We start from the raw sequence: 15,509 nt of genomic DNA on the forward strand, positions 1-15,509 counted from the left end.
TCCCAATGCTCCAGTTTGTGGCTGTTTTAATATTTATATAATTTTCCCCCCTAGGGTTCCCACTACTTACTAAAATGGGTGTCACTTAGGGGCCATTAAGGACTGAGGGAAAAAATGGTTGAAAAATAAGTAGACTATAGTGTCAGACTGAATTTTTTTTCTAGGTGATTATCTTGTGCCAGTAGTCAAAGATAGAGTTCTCTCCTCTCCTACCTTAAGAGAATGGGCTTATCACTAAAGCACTTAAGCCTCTAGGTCCCTATGAATGAAGTTTCCTAGCTTCTTTGTAGAGATGGGAGGATATGTACAAATGCTATGCCAAGTCTTATGAGAGAACACGTCTCTGACACACGTGTTCACCAGAAGAGGGGAAACCCCAACGGCACAACGTGAGTTTACTAACCTTAAAACTCTAAATAACCCTTTTCATGAAAACATAAAGACCCAGAAGTTCTCTAATTTAGGGGTAAATTTATTTACTGTTGGTTGATGTGGTAAGGAGTAAAATAAGATGTTCAAAGCACCATTATAGCAGATTGGGAGGTTTTGAAGAGAGAAGTTATGTATTATCTAGGACACTTTAGTGGGTAAGAGATTAGAATCTGGAGACAGAGAAGATTCCATGTGCAAATTTTTCTTCAGATTTAGACTCTTAAAAGCTTCAATTTCCTCATCTGTAAAGTGGAAATAATACCTACTAGTCATTATTGCTGTAAAGATTAAATGAAGTGATGTATGTAAAATTACTTTTCAAGTCTTATATAAAATGTTATGTAAATACTAATTATTATTATTATCATCATCATCATCATCATTAGGGCAACTAAGTGGTATAGTAGATAGAACACTAGGCTTGGAATCAAGAAGACTCATCTTTCATGAGTTCAAATCTGACTTCAGATACTTATTGGTTGTATGACCCCGGGCAAGTCACTTTACCCAATTTGTCTCAGTTTCCTAAAATGAACTGGAGAAGGAAATGGCACATCATTATCTTTGCCAAGAAAACCCCCAATGGGGTCAGACACAATTGAATTGAAACTATTATTATCTTTGTAATGGGTGAATGAATATAGTAATATCCAACAGTTAAAAAATCTTCAATTTCTGATGGTTTTAAAAGAGGGAAGGAAAGAAATACTATATAGTTCCTACTATGTACTGGACACCACATTAAGTGCTTTTTACAAATATTATTTCATTTGATCCTCACAACCCTATGAGGTAGGTCCTATAATTACCCCCTTTCACAGTTGAGGAAACTGGGGCAAATGGAGATTAAGTAACTTTCTCAAGGTTGCACAGTTACCAGAGGGTGGATTTTAACTTAGGTCTTCCTGATCTCAGATCCAGCATTCTGTTGGCCTAAATATATATCTTAGAGAGTTGTCCAAGGGCATCAAGAAGTTAAATGACTTCCCTTTGGGATCAAATAGTCAATTGAGCCTCAAATGGAACTCAGTTCTTCATGACCCTTAAGCAAACCCTCTGTCTTCTACTCCATCTGCTGCTTATGTAAGAAAGCTCATGTAAGAGAAATTAGCTTGTTTTACAAATTCCTAAGCTAGTGGGAAGTATTCTTTAAATGTGGAGTTCCCTTCTGGGGGAATCACAGAACCACAAAATGACTGAATCTTAGAGCAGATCTAAATCAACCATACTTTGTAATATCCTTGTAAAGTGGTCATCTAGAGTGGGAGGTGTTAGATTATAACCCATAGCACTCCTAAGTGTACCTGAGCCAGATTAAAATGTAATGAGGAATTTTTTAATAAGATAAATGAAAATGCATTAAAACATAGATAATATTAATGTGTCAACATGTGGTTTTCTATGTCAATATGTGGCCTGCAGTTTTTATTTCAGTTTGGCACATCTGATCTAATTTGGTCTTGATGACTTCCAGTGATGGAGACTCCTACCTCTTTAGATGGGCAGTAGGGAAAGAGGATATCAGAATTTATTGTTAATTCTTTCTAAACCTGGAGTCTTCGTCAAGGACTCTTGAAATTGAGAGGGCTGTTCTTGGTAAAGTTTTTGGAAGCTAGACGTCAGCAGTTGGAAAGAGGGAACTAAAAAGAGATTCATCCCAGTTTGGCAAAGCATAGGCTATCATGCTCAAAGACCTGGGTCTTCTATGACATAAGGAAAATCTTGGTGGCCTTCCTTTGGTGAAAACTGCACTTAGGGAGATTTGCTTGACAAAAAGAGACCTGGAGTCTCTATGAACTCTGGGGATAATATTGTTCAATAAAAGTTTGTTTTTCTAAGGATTCTATTTTGGATTGTATCTTTTCAAGATACTTAAGCAAAAAATGGCCATTAATTTTGTAAGCTATCTGGTTGCTTGGGCAAGGGGATCAGACAGTGATTCTCTAAGCTTTTGTAGGGCAAGAGCTATAACCAGAGAAGTAGAAATTTCCCAAGTGAAATAAAGACCTTTGTGATTAACACAAGGGTTACTGGAAAATAGGGAGTTTTGGTTAAAGTTTTATGAACCAATAAGGGGAAGTAGTTATAAGTCCTAGACTTACCCTTATTTGCATAAAACTGTGGCTCTTCAGTCAAAAATTTGACATGTGACTCCTTTGGAAAATTGAACTGTCTCTACTGATATTAGCCCTCTGATTCTTCTGTACTATCCTCTTCTTCTGAAGAGTTACACAGTTATCTGCTTTGTTATTGAATTCATGGAGGTCCAGGACACCTTGTAGTCCCACATTTAGACCATAAGCCCTTTGAGAGCAGAGACTTAAATTTTTTATTTTTTAATCCCTAGATCCTAATATTTGCTTGTGAGATTAAACAGGTCATATTGGAGATAGTTGGTGGCCTATTTACTCACTGGCATGGTTAAAAACAAACAACAAAAAAGCCAAGTGGCTCAGTGAATGGAGCCTGGAGTCAGGAAGACTTATTTTGGTGAATTCGAATCCAGTTCTGAAACTTCCTAGCTGTGTGACTGTGAACAAGTCACTTAAGCTGGTTTGCCTCAGTTCCTCATGTGTAAAATGATTTGGAGAAGAAAAAGAAAAGCAAACCACTCCAGTATCTTTGTCAAGAAAATCCTCAAAGGGGTTGTATAGAGTTGGGTATAACTGAAACGGGACTAAATAACAACAAAAATACTGACTAGGTTTCTGAATTCCCCCCCCTCCCCCCCGCATTTTCCAGGACACCAAGAAGACTAAATGTGTTTATTGTTCCTGGAACATTTTGGTCAAAAAGGAGAAAAGGGTGAGGCAAATATGTTTAGGGCATATTTGACCAGACCTGTGATTTCATTCATGGAGGAAGTTCCCTTTACCCTTCAGAGACTCTGCAACTTTATAACCTTAGAAAGTTTCCAGAAGTTCAGGGAAGTATAACAATTTGCTCAAGATCACAGTCAAAGTGTATCAAAGGTGCCACTCGAACCCAGATCTTTTTACCTTGAGGCTAGCTTTCTGTCCACTAACCCAGACTTCCTTTCTCTTTAGATTATATGCGCATATATATATATATATATATATTTATCATATATTATCACATTTATTTAATGTATTTATATGCTGTACTTATATTTTATATATTTATAAATATTAAATAAATATATTTAATGTGCTCTATTTATGTATATTTTATTAAGCTATATATTCCTCATTTGCACAAATCAGTAAGTATGTTTTAAAACTAAATATTTGCCAAGTGTAAGTTTTCTTCATGTTAAATTATGGATGACAAACTTGACAGCATTCTATTGGATTTGAGGATATTTCATTTTTGAGTGACCTGCCATTTATTAGACTTTATTTGCTCGTGAAATCCATTTCCAATTCAGACTGTATCTACTTTGGGATCGCTCACCAGAAATCTATTCCCAAGTTTCTTCTTATTTTAGCTAAATATCTGTAGCTCAGCACCTTTCCCATGGTAGCTGATCTAATCATTACCCTATCACTTATCATTCTTCATTTCCTTTGCTGTCGCTGTCGAACTGAATGACTGGCACATGGGTTGACATTCAGAAGTATTGGGTAAATCCCCTCACCCCAATCACCTTTTCTTTTCACCCTGGAAAAAAGAGTATTTCATAAATTCTATGGTTTTTGCTGATCACAGCTAGGGTTTAGAGCCATCCTAGTGGTCATTCTGCCTTCTCTCATGTGCCAGGCTGGCAGCACAGGTCTACTCAATAGTAATAATTGTAAACATCTTATAAAGTCACAGTCCAGAGCAATTACACTTATTGCATGGTTATAGATGGCCTGCCAAACCCAGTATGCTTTTGTCCCCTCACTGGGGTGCCTTCCTGATATTAGAAGCTTGATTTTTGGTTTTGCCTGGGGCCAGCTGGCAAGAAGACTCCAACTTGTCATCACAGAAATAAAATTTGTCACCTCTGTGTTCCTAACCCCTGTTCTCTCATGTTTAACCAGCACTTTGAATTGATATAAACATGTCAGGTTTCTATTTTTATTTCCTAATTAATTCTAAAAAAAGAACAGAAGATGAGCCTAATGATATAAAAGGGATAGGGCTAGGTAGAGCCAAAAGACACATTTTTATCTTTGCTTTAAAAAGCATTTAATTGAATGAAGCTTGAAAGTGTGTTAACCAATTTCAAAAATACCTTAGAGTGTTGGTAATTTTCATTCTTAGAACTTCCCTTAAGAATGACCTGGATTTTTGGCCATGTCTGCTCTTAACAAATATGAAGACATCAGCAGTTTAACCCTTTATTAAAATAAGGGATTGAGTAATTCAATACATGGTTTTGGTGAAAAGCAAGTACTGGAGTAGAAAGAGTCCTGGATGTGGGGATCCTAGATTCAAAGATGACATTGCTATTTAATAATGTTTGTGACTTTGGTCAGTCACTTCATTTTTCTGAATCTCTTCCCTCATCTGTCAAGTGAAGGGTCAAGCCATCTAAATGTCTTAGTCTTGGAGGATGGGCCAAGGAGACAATCCTGCCTCATACTCTTTATTGGCTGTGTAACCTTGGTTTGTGTAAACCACTTAACCTCCCTAAGCATTGGTTTCTTCATCTGTAAAATGGGAATGTCAATGGCCCCCAAATTCATAGAGAATAATAAAAGCACAATCTAAATAAATGTAAAATGTAAGTCTGTAAAATGAGGATAATAATATCTCTCTAAAATGGTTGTTGGGAGGATCAAATGAAATAATGTATAGCAAGCATTTTGAAAACTTTAAGATGCTGTATAGATATTATTATTAATTATGAGGTGATTCCTAAAGTCCTTTCTGGGTCTACGTTGTATACTTTTATGCATTTTTTCCAAATTAATAAAATTTCCCTTTTTCAGCACTAAAACTATTTTTATATGAACTATTTTGGGTGAAAAATCTTCCTAAAATAGATAACACAGAAATGGTACAAAAACAACTTGGAATTATGCAAGAAAGTAACTAGGATTTATTTAATACTTTAAAGTTCTAAAAGTGCTTAAAATATTACTTCATTTAATCATCATAACAGCCATTTAAAATAGGTACTATTTGTTTAGTTGTATCAATTGTGTCTCACTCTGTGACCTTGTTTCAGGTTTTCTTAGCAAAGATATTGGAGTGGGTTTCCATTTCCTTATCCAGTTCATTTTACAGATGAGAAAAATGAGAAAAACAAAGATAAAGTGACCTATAGGGTCACACAGCTAGAAAGTGACTGAGGCTAGATTTGAACTTGGGAAAATGAATTTTCTTAACTCTAGGTCCAGTACTCAATCCACAATGCCAACTAGCTACCCTGAAGCTATGTTGTATACCTTTTATATATACCTATCTTGTTTGCTAATTACTTGCTTTCTGTTGTCTTTCATTCTCTAAGAAGACTAAAATGATATCACTGTGTTGGAGTCGGTGTGCAGTGGGTCCAGCTGTGATTGATCCAACCATTATGAGCTTGGAAGACTCTGCCACAGTCTAACACAGTCTTTCTGTATATTGTCTCTCTTGTTAGAATGTAAGCTTCTTGAAGATAAAGACTTGTACTTTGGCCTTCAAGTCCCTGGTCCCTAAGCATAGTATCTGGTATTCAGTAGGCACTTAGGAAATGCTTGTAGGTTGGTTGATCATAAGAATTCTGAGAAGCTCACAGACACTTGTATGATGCAAGATGAAGAAAGGAGAACTAGAAAATCAAATAACACTACAACATCAGTCATCAGATTAAAGAAAATGACTAATCTTAGAGAATCAAAAGGAGATTGTGGGCTTGGATGAGGGATCAGAATATTGAATAAATTGTTATGTACATTTTTTTGACTCTACCTATTTGATCAGTAAGCATTTATTAAATGTCTACCATATTCATATAGCTAGTAGGTGGTGCAGTGGATAGAGCATAGGGCCTTGATGTCAGGAAGACCTGAATTAAAACCCAACCTCAGAGGCTTATTAGCTAGCTGTGTGATTCTGATAGACCATTTAACACTGCCTCAGTTTCCTCATCTGTAAAATGAATTGGAAACAGAAATGGCAAACCACTCTAGCATCTTTAATAAGACCCTATACTGAAACAACTTTACAATAATGTTCTAGACACTATGCTACTAGTAAGCACTTGGGATACAAAAAAGCCAGTCCCTACCTTTAAATTTTCAGTGTGAGCATTGCCCTCTCTGAAATTAAGCAGCTACAAATTAAGATTGTCAAATCAAGATTTGATTTGATTGTCTAAAAACTTAAAAGTGATAAAAAATATTAATGATGCAATTAGATTAAAAGTATGTGTAATTGGGGCAGCTAGGTGGCGAAGTAGATAGAGCACCAGCCCTGGAATCAGGAGTACCTGAGTTCAAATCTGGTCTGGGTCATTTAATAATTACTTAGCTGTGTGGCCTTGGGCGAACCACTTAACCCCATTGCCTTGCAAAAAAACTAAAAAAAAAAGTGTGCGATTGCACACATACAACTTCTATGAGATTGTTGGTTGGTGAGGAGGGGCATGGGAAGGAAGGGTGGTAGAAAAATATGAAGCTCAAAAGCTTGTAAAAAGATGAATGTTGAAAAGTATTTTTGCATGTAATCAGAAAAAATAAATAAAAGAGATAAACATTTTAAAGTGTGTTGTGGACATATTCCTCAGGATATATTTGGTTATTATAAGAATGTGAATTCTTTGGGGAATTAGAGGGAAGGGGAAATTATTGAGAAATAAATGTAGAAAAAAAGCAAGCATAAAACATTATAAAAACCCCAAATAATTAGATGCTTCCCTGACCCCTTAAACTGACTAATATATCATGTATGCTGAACACAGGGTAACATTTTTTTTGATGACTTAATTATGTATCTGGTCAAAAAAGCAGTGATGTCCTCAGGCAATTGAAGTCTCATCATTCAACAAGACAGTTCCCCTCTGTGACTCAGTTTCCCTCATTTGTAAAAACAAGGTAATAAAATCTGTACCACCTACCTCATAAGGTTATTGCACAGGAAACAAATTGTAAATTTTTAAAACACTTTAGCAGTGTGGTATTTTATTGAAATAGTGTAGTTTTATGATGACAATTCACTTTTTGTTATCAATGAGTTATCAACCATGTGCCCCAAGTGTTCCTGGATGGTCCTGCTTGCTAATAATCTGTATGGTCCCTATAAACTGTTGAAGTTGACAAAATTCTCACAAATAGTGACTGAGTAAAGAGAGATCAGTAAACAGCAGCATGCAAATACAGTGTGAAGGATTGAAAGTCACAAAAGACAAAGAATCACTGACTAAAAGAAATATTGTGAAGTACTCATGAAAATGTGCACATATCCCTATTTTGCATACATAGTACCAGATATGGCTCTAGATGCTGATGGTAGATGAAGTACTGCCATCAGCTGCAAAAGTTTCTAGTTGTCAAACTAAGGCAGCATAAGATATAAATCATAAGAAAGGGTGACAGGGGAGAAGGATTTTGTTTTGGAAATTCAGGACACCATAACAGAGTTGGAAGAGACATCAGGGTTTGCTATGTACAACCTATTGCAGAATCCCTTCTAGTTGTATTCTAAGAAGAGGGAACCTACTACCTTATACCCAGACTACATTTGTCTTTTTTGCATATAGGATCATTGATGCCAAACTAGAAGGGCCCTCAATGATCATCTCATCCAACCCCTTATTTTTTATAGATGAGGAAAAAAGCCAGAGAGGTTGTGACTTGACCAAGATCACATGAGTAGCAAATCTAATTTGAGTCCAAGTCCTTGGACTTTGGATTCATTTCTCTTGCCATTGTATCATGTTGTCCCCCTAGAGTTACCAGGTGGTGAGAGGAGTAGCTATGTCTATGAATAAACTCTGTTAATGGTTCTTGACTATATTCTTCTATCTCTGAGATCATAAGATTTGTTGTTCTTATTTAAGTCATTTCAGTTGTGTACAACTCCTTGTGATCCCATTTGGATTATTCTTGGCAGAGATATGGAAGTGGTTTGCTATTTCATCTTCCAGGTCATTTTACAGATGAGGAAACTGAAACAGGTTAAGTGACTTGCCCAGGGTCCCACAGTTAGTAAGTGTCTGAGACTGGATTTGAACTCAGGAAGATGACTTCTTGATTCCAAGCTCAATGCCTTATTGAAGGATCACCTCACTACCTGATCACCAAATAAGTTAGTCTTTAACTGTAGTTTGAAATCACATGCTTTGATTTTAATGGACAAGAGGGTGAATTTGGATCCAATTTCCAACTCTTTCTCATGAGTCTTTTGGGTGGCATAGCTGTCTTGATCAGTCTAGTATAATAATTGGGGGAGGGGGTGCCTTTCAAACTGTAGACACAGAATGTAAGTCCTTAAACTAGACCTCTGAAGTGGATTAGATGTGTTAACTGTGTCTAGGCCCTAGTCTAGACCTCTCTGGGAGTCATAAATTTAAACCTATTTGTTGCATAATGTTCAATCTGAAAGTGCAGCTGCAGAAATGAGGAAGCAGTCCTATTGGTTGCCAGGAGTAGAAAAGCAGACAACAGCTGCGGCAGCGAGGCAGACGGGAAATCTTTGTGGAAAGACATAAGCTAGTTAGTTGACTGTTCTCTGTGGGTTTTTGGTAACTCTAGTTCTATGCTCCTTTCTCCCCAGGCTAAGTCTTCTTCCCCTTACACCTCCCCCACCCCCACCCTCTGGCTCTCTTCATTACTCTCTGCTCTAAATGTCTGCTATTAGGAAACTAGGTCACTTTTCTTGGGAGCATGAGAAAATTTAGAGAAGAGAGAAATCAAGAAATGGCAACCTTTAGGGACGATATGCATCTTTCCTTGTTGGTTACCTAAGAGTAGCCTACAGCCATCTATGAGGCCAAACCCTTTTTTGTAAATACAACTGTGGATTCCCTACCTGTTTCATCCACTTGATCATGACCTTTGGGAAGAATGTAGTGAAAACCAGTGATGAGTTATAACTGTCACATCCACTTCTGATCTCTTCATGGCTAAAGATATGACCCCTGGGGCCCCTGTACACAGATAATTTGCTGTATAAAGGAGTCATGTTCTGCTCCTATAGTTATGCAGGGAGGATGCTGCCTCTCCAGAAGCAACAGTTATAAAATCTGTCCCAGAATACCTTGTGCATCCTGGCTATTTTTTAGCTGAGATGGTTACTCCAAGAGAGTGACCCTCGGGCAAGGACTTATAAGGTCTGTGAACTTACATAAATAAAACCAATTCTATAACCAATTTGGGTTATCAATTGGTTTTTAAAATCAATACAATTGGTTTCCTTTGTAATTGCCATGTGTTTAATTTTTTATTTAAAAACATTAATTTTAGGGGCGGCTAGGTAGCACAGTGGATAAAGCACCGGCCCTGGAGTCAGGAGTACCTGGGTTCAAATCCAGCCTCAGACACTTAATAATGACCTAGCTGTGTGGCCTTGGGCAAGCCACTTAACCCCATTGCCTTGCAAAAAAAATAAAAAAATAAAAAAAATAAAAACATTAATTTTTGAAGTGTGCTAGGTATATCAACAGATTTTCAAAGATTTGGGCTCAGAGGACGTTTTCATAGAATAAAAGTTTTTAAGATGTCTTAAGAATTCCTGGCCCAAGGAAAACTGTTAGGCTACATTCTGTCATGGAACTCAGTACTTAGAGCATCTGGTGGCCAGGCCTTCTTTTCCCTGTGTGAGAGTCTTTGTGTTTCTTTTGGGGTTGTACTGGGTAGCAATTTAAAAGAAATCGGTATTGTATTTGATATTAACAGGGGGCCATATTTTCTTACAGGTCCATATTCATTGGAACCAGGAATATCTGAATGTTGGTCTTGAGCTAAGATGGAAGTCATAGAGTGAGTGGGGGAAGGATTGACCAATGATGAAAATTGACCTAAGATTAATCATATTTTAGATGCTTGAGAATCTTTAAAAAAGATGTATCTGGTGCAGGGGTGGGGATGGGTGGGCAAAGGATGAACTGATGACATCCATGAAGGATACAGTATTTCTGACTGCTGTTTTAGCATTGATTAGATGAATGTAACTAGTATACTAGAGCCAGGGCCTAGAGTTGGAAAACCTGAATTCAGATATGACCTCACTTACTTACTGAATGTGAGACCCTGGGCAAATTGTTTAACTTGCCTTTCTCGGTTCCCTCCTCTGTAAAATAGAGATAATAGGAGCACTTACTTTGCTAAGGTTTTTGTGAGAATCAAATGAGATAATAAAAGCACATTAGTACAGCGGATGCATACAGTAGGTGCTTAAAATACACTTGTTCTTTCCTCCTTCTTCCTAAGTTGGTATATACTAAGTGTACAATATAGCAGCTGCCATGTTGGTTGTTGGGGATACAAGTCCAAATGAGAACCTATTATATATTACTGTGTATGACTAGATGTCTTTTTATGCCTATTTCCTGTGGCAAATACCTTGCTTGGTTCATTTTTCTATCCCTGGCATCTAGCCCATAATGCTCAATAAGTATTTGCTAGTGTGAATGTATGCACAATTGACAAACTCAAGGAATTTGAGTCTAAAGAGAAGTAATGTTAGTTTCAGATGAACTAGAATTTTGATTTTAATTTGGTTTTGGGTTGTGTTAGGGTTTGAGTTTTGCATTTGGTTTTGTGTTTTGAGACTAGCTAGATTTGTGCTAGAGTTGTATGGGGTTGATGAGGGAAAAGGTAGAAGAGAAAAATGAAAACTGATCTCAATTCAACATTCAGAAGGATTCCCTTCTTCCCGCCTTCCTTTCTTCCTTTGGCATTTATGTATTATCATTTGGCAGTGTTTTGCTGTAAAGACCTGCTCTATCTCTTTTGCTTCCCTTGTCAAATATTCTGTCCCTGGGCTTTCATTCCAGGTGATGAAGGATTGGGAATAACTCAGCTGCTTCGGTTTAGAGAGGCAAGCCCTCTGTTGGATACATCCTTTCATCATCCCTTAATGTCTAACATTTTGGGGCATTCCAATATATGTGGTTCTGGAGCAGTGTGAGTTATGACCTCAGGCACAGACTCCTATGAGTACTCCCCATTTCAACTGATCCCTTTCTCAGCCCTTACCCCACTGTCTTTCATGATTAAATTCAAGATACACCAGCACCTTCTAAGTCACCTCTGGTCCACTTACACAAGTCCTGGGGCAGTTAGCTGTTAGATTCAGGTATTTGGATCCTATAGCTTTGGTGCTAGGTAATGTGGCAGGAGACTGATATGTGCCCCACAAGATGATAGATGCTTTCTTTTATAAATCCCCTTCTTTTTTTTTACTATACAGACATCTCTAGTCTTCCTTTCCCTCCAAAAAAAATGGGAAAAACAAATGTGGGGAGAACAAAACAATTTTCTCCCTCTCCCATTATATTTAGTGGACTTTTGATTCCTTTGGAATGTAGGTACTCTGAGGCCAGGTACTCTCTGGGGTCATTGCTAAACATAAACATGAATGAAGGATTCAATGAAGTAAGAATTAAGATAATAAACAATCCTGTAACAGTCTATAGTTTGAAGATTCTAATGATGGATGCCATTGATACTGCTACCTCTTATTAACTTAGAAGAGCATTTTCATGACACAAACGGTGTCCTGAACTGGTAATTTTTGACAAAGCAAAATAATGAGGGCAGTGTCTTGTGATTTTAAAAGCTAAGCAGTCAGTACATTTTTAAAAAAAATTTAGCTATTTCTTCCCTGTAGGAAAGTAAAGAAATCTGCGATAAAATAATAATTAAATGCTGACAGTGCTAAATTTCCACCCAGTGTGAGCTGGCAGCAGTTTCATACCAAAACATTAGGTCACTTGAAGAAAAAAAAAGTCTGATTAAATCCCTCTGTAGGCCCTTCTGATTAGCTTTTCTGAAAAGAGCTGGGGACAGTAATGAGAGGGTACATCTGACAGTTGCAATTTGCCTTTAGAAAAAAGGTAAAAGAATAAAGTGTGAATGTGTGTGGAGTTTTTGAAGGAATTACTTGTTGGTCTTTGCTGATGGGATTTGTTTTTACTAATCATCAGTTTCTAGCAGCCTTGAAGATTTCCATCAGTAAGGAATCTGTGAACTCACAATTACCTTGTGTTACCAGGGTACAAAAATAAAAAGTTAACAGTTTAAATGCCTAATGTTTCTCAGTTCCTTGCCAGTCACCCTACTTCCTTGTCTTCCACACCAGACAGCTGTTCTCATATTTCCAGGTTTGATGACCTGGGCCTATGGTGCTCCAATGAGTGTCTTCATCTATTTACTCCCAGACCAAGGAATTTAAGTCAGACTTGAGGGATTACTGGGGGGGGGGGGGGGGGGGGGGGGGGAATAGAATGATCCAGTAGATCTAAGTATGGGGTACTTGAGTCAACCAGTAATTTCCACTGGCTTTCATCAAACCACCTTCTGTCCATCATATTTTCCTCATGAGACAATGCACCAATCAATTTCTCCTTACATTGAGATGGAGCCTTCTGGAATGTTCAAGTAAGGAATCACCTTTGAAATGATATTTTGCAGAGAAGAAAGTTGCAGTGCAGAGAAGGGAGGTTTACCCAAGGAAACACTGTCAGCAGCAGAACCAGGACAAGATTCCTGATCACAATCCATTGCAAAACCCTTTACTGTTCTACTTTGTTTCTATATGGTGGTGAACCTGATTTTGTTAGTAGTAGGATGACAAAGAATCATGGAAAGAGTCAGCTGTATTCTTAGTGCTTATTTTTCCCCAAATGTAGTAATCGGTTTACTTATTATTAGTGATATCATAGATTTCTTTTTTTTTTTTTTTTGACTTGGATAAAGCAGATGAGTCAATAGAAGTAATGAGCATGGAAAGGGCCGGGTTGGGTGGTAGGATCTGAGTTAAGGCAATTATTTGCAGAGTATCTTGTAGTTACAAAACTGTAGCCTAAGTTGCTGTGTACTCAGGCCCTTTTTTTTTTAAGGTTTTTGCAAGGCAAATGGTGTTAAGTGGCTTGCCCAAGGCCACACAGCTAGGTAATTATTAAGTGTCTGAAACCGGATTTGAACCCAGGTACTCCTGACTCCAGGGCCAGTGCTTTATCCTATGGCCACCTAGCTGCCCCTACTCAGGCCCTTTTGAATAATTTTATGAAGGCATTCTTCTTGTTTGGAGACTTGCTTCTGTGTGGGAAATCACCTTTATATCCCTAATTTTCCTCTGGTTTCTATCCTGGCTTCCTGTCCCGACTATCTAGCTGGTGTTTCTAAAGTCAGATTTCTGGTGGTTTGTGTAACCATGAGGCTTGACAATGAAACCCTTCCTCTAGAAAGAGAATGCCTTAAGTTGTGATCCATAAGGATTAGCTTTTTGATATTACTAATTTTTGTATGAACTTAGAATAAGATTAATTCTCTCAGTTTTTTAGGAAGGTTTCTTGTTCTTTGTATCTTTTTTCTTACCTGATAATATAAATCTAATAATAATAATGATGATTTATATAATGCTTTAAGATTTGCAAAGCAAATTATCTCATTTTTATATGCTCACAATAATCCTCAGAAATGGATGCCATTATTATCCCCATTTTACAGATGAGGAAACCAAGGTAGCCAGAGGTTAACCGCCTTGTTCAAGGTCACATAGCTAAGTAAATGTCTAAAGTTGGATTTGAATTCATGTCTTTCTGATTGTACATAGGCACTCCACCCACTGTACCATCTAGCTGCCTAGGTTAAATGACTTATTCATTATTATGCATCTAGTGTCAAAGAAATAATTTGAATCTAGATCCTTCTGATTGTACCTCTGATTGTATCTCCTTTGCTTGCACATTAAATTTGACAAATATTTATTGGTTGTATAGTTGATTTTCAGTTATTTTACTGAGTATAGTATTTCACTAGTCTTCTAGGATAAATTACTGGTATCTAGATGTCCTTAAGAAAGTCATGTAGCCTTGCCTAGAATAGGAAGGTCAGTGGCCACAGAAGGAACAGGTAGGTGTGAATACTGACATACTGTTAGCAATATTTAAAAGATCATGGAGAAAGAGGGAAGAGTCATATAATTGATAAAGAGCAAATGTTATCCTCATGTCAAAAAAGAGAAGGGAAAAGAGTCTGTTCACTAAATGCTACTGTGCTTGACTTAACATTCTGTGAAAATTCCATATCCAATACTCTTCCAAAAATAATATCTAATACAATGCTACCTTTTTCTGGTATAAAGGACCTGAATCATAGTAATAGATAAATAATATGATACAGATTAAAAATCTAAGAAATGGAATCTCTGTGTAAGTAGTATATTTCTGGGCTAACAATAAACTCCATAATCTCCTTATATGCTCCAATGATATGCAAATCTTATGCAAGTATATCTACTTGTGATATTTCTCTGCATATGCTTGGATATAGTTTTTTGCCTACAGATTAGCCCCAGGATATCAGTCCTAAGCAGAAACTCCATTAGTACGGTGAACAAGTCTATACTCTCCTCAATTTTTGTCCAGGGATAAAGTTAGAATAGCCTCAGAAATTAGTATTGCTGTCTTATCTCTAATATCATCCTCCTCTCCCCTCCTATGTGGGTGTGGCCCCCCTCCCTCTAACTAGTATAGGATCATATAAACAGTAGGTACTAGATAAATGTTTTCCTATAATAAGTATCTTTGAGATGTGCCTTCTTAATGCATCCTACCAGTTTTTCTACATCTGTCATTCTTGATGGACTTCTCTATAATTACAAAGGAAAAGTATATTGTCATTTAGTTCCTCATCTGTAAAATGAGATGAAGAAGGAAATGACAAACCACTTCAGTTTCTTTGCCAAGAAAACCTCAAAAAGGGTTCATGAAGAGTCGGACATGAGTGAAATGACTGAACATACTATAACAATATGCCCTGTAAACCTTATATGCCTATTTCTTACTGGACAAATCTAGATGTTCACAAGGAGCTGGCGATTAGAAATGAAGTATTGGAGTGGTTAAACCTCTCTAAAGGGACATTTTAAAATAGTGGATTGGGCAATACAACTTCTTTGGAGTTGAACTATTACCTTACTATTGAAAGAGTTAGTCCAGTTAGGAATCTCACTCACTGATGAATGGAACTAAATCA

The 15,509-nt window shown here is 37.2% G+C and overlaps 1 protein-coding gene across 4 annotated transcripts in view; it reads left to right on the forward strand.

Annotated features, from left to right (window-relative positions):
* FOXN3 (forkhead box N3) overlaps positions 1-15,509 on the forward strand; it is a 487,407-nt gene that overhangs the window by 34,493 nt on the left and 437,405 nt on the right. The window lies entirely within an intron of this gene.

The sequence above is a fragment of the Macrotis lagotis genome, chromosome 4, assembly GCF_037893015.1.
Source record: "Macrotis lagotis isolate mMagLag1 chromosome 4, bilby.v1.9.chrom.fasta, whole genome shotgun sequence".
Lineage (NCBI taxonomy): Eukaryota > Metazoa > Chordata > Mammalia > Peramelemorphia > Peramelidae > Macrotis > Macrotis lagotis.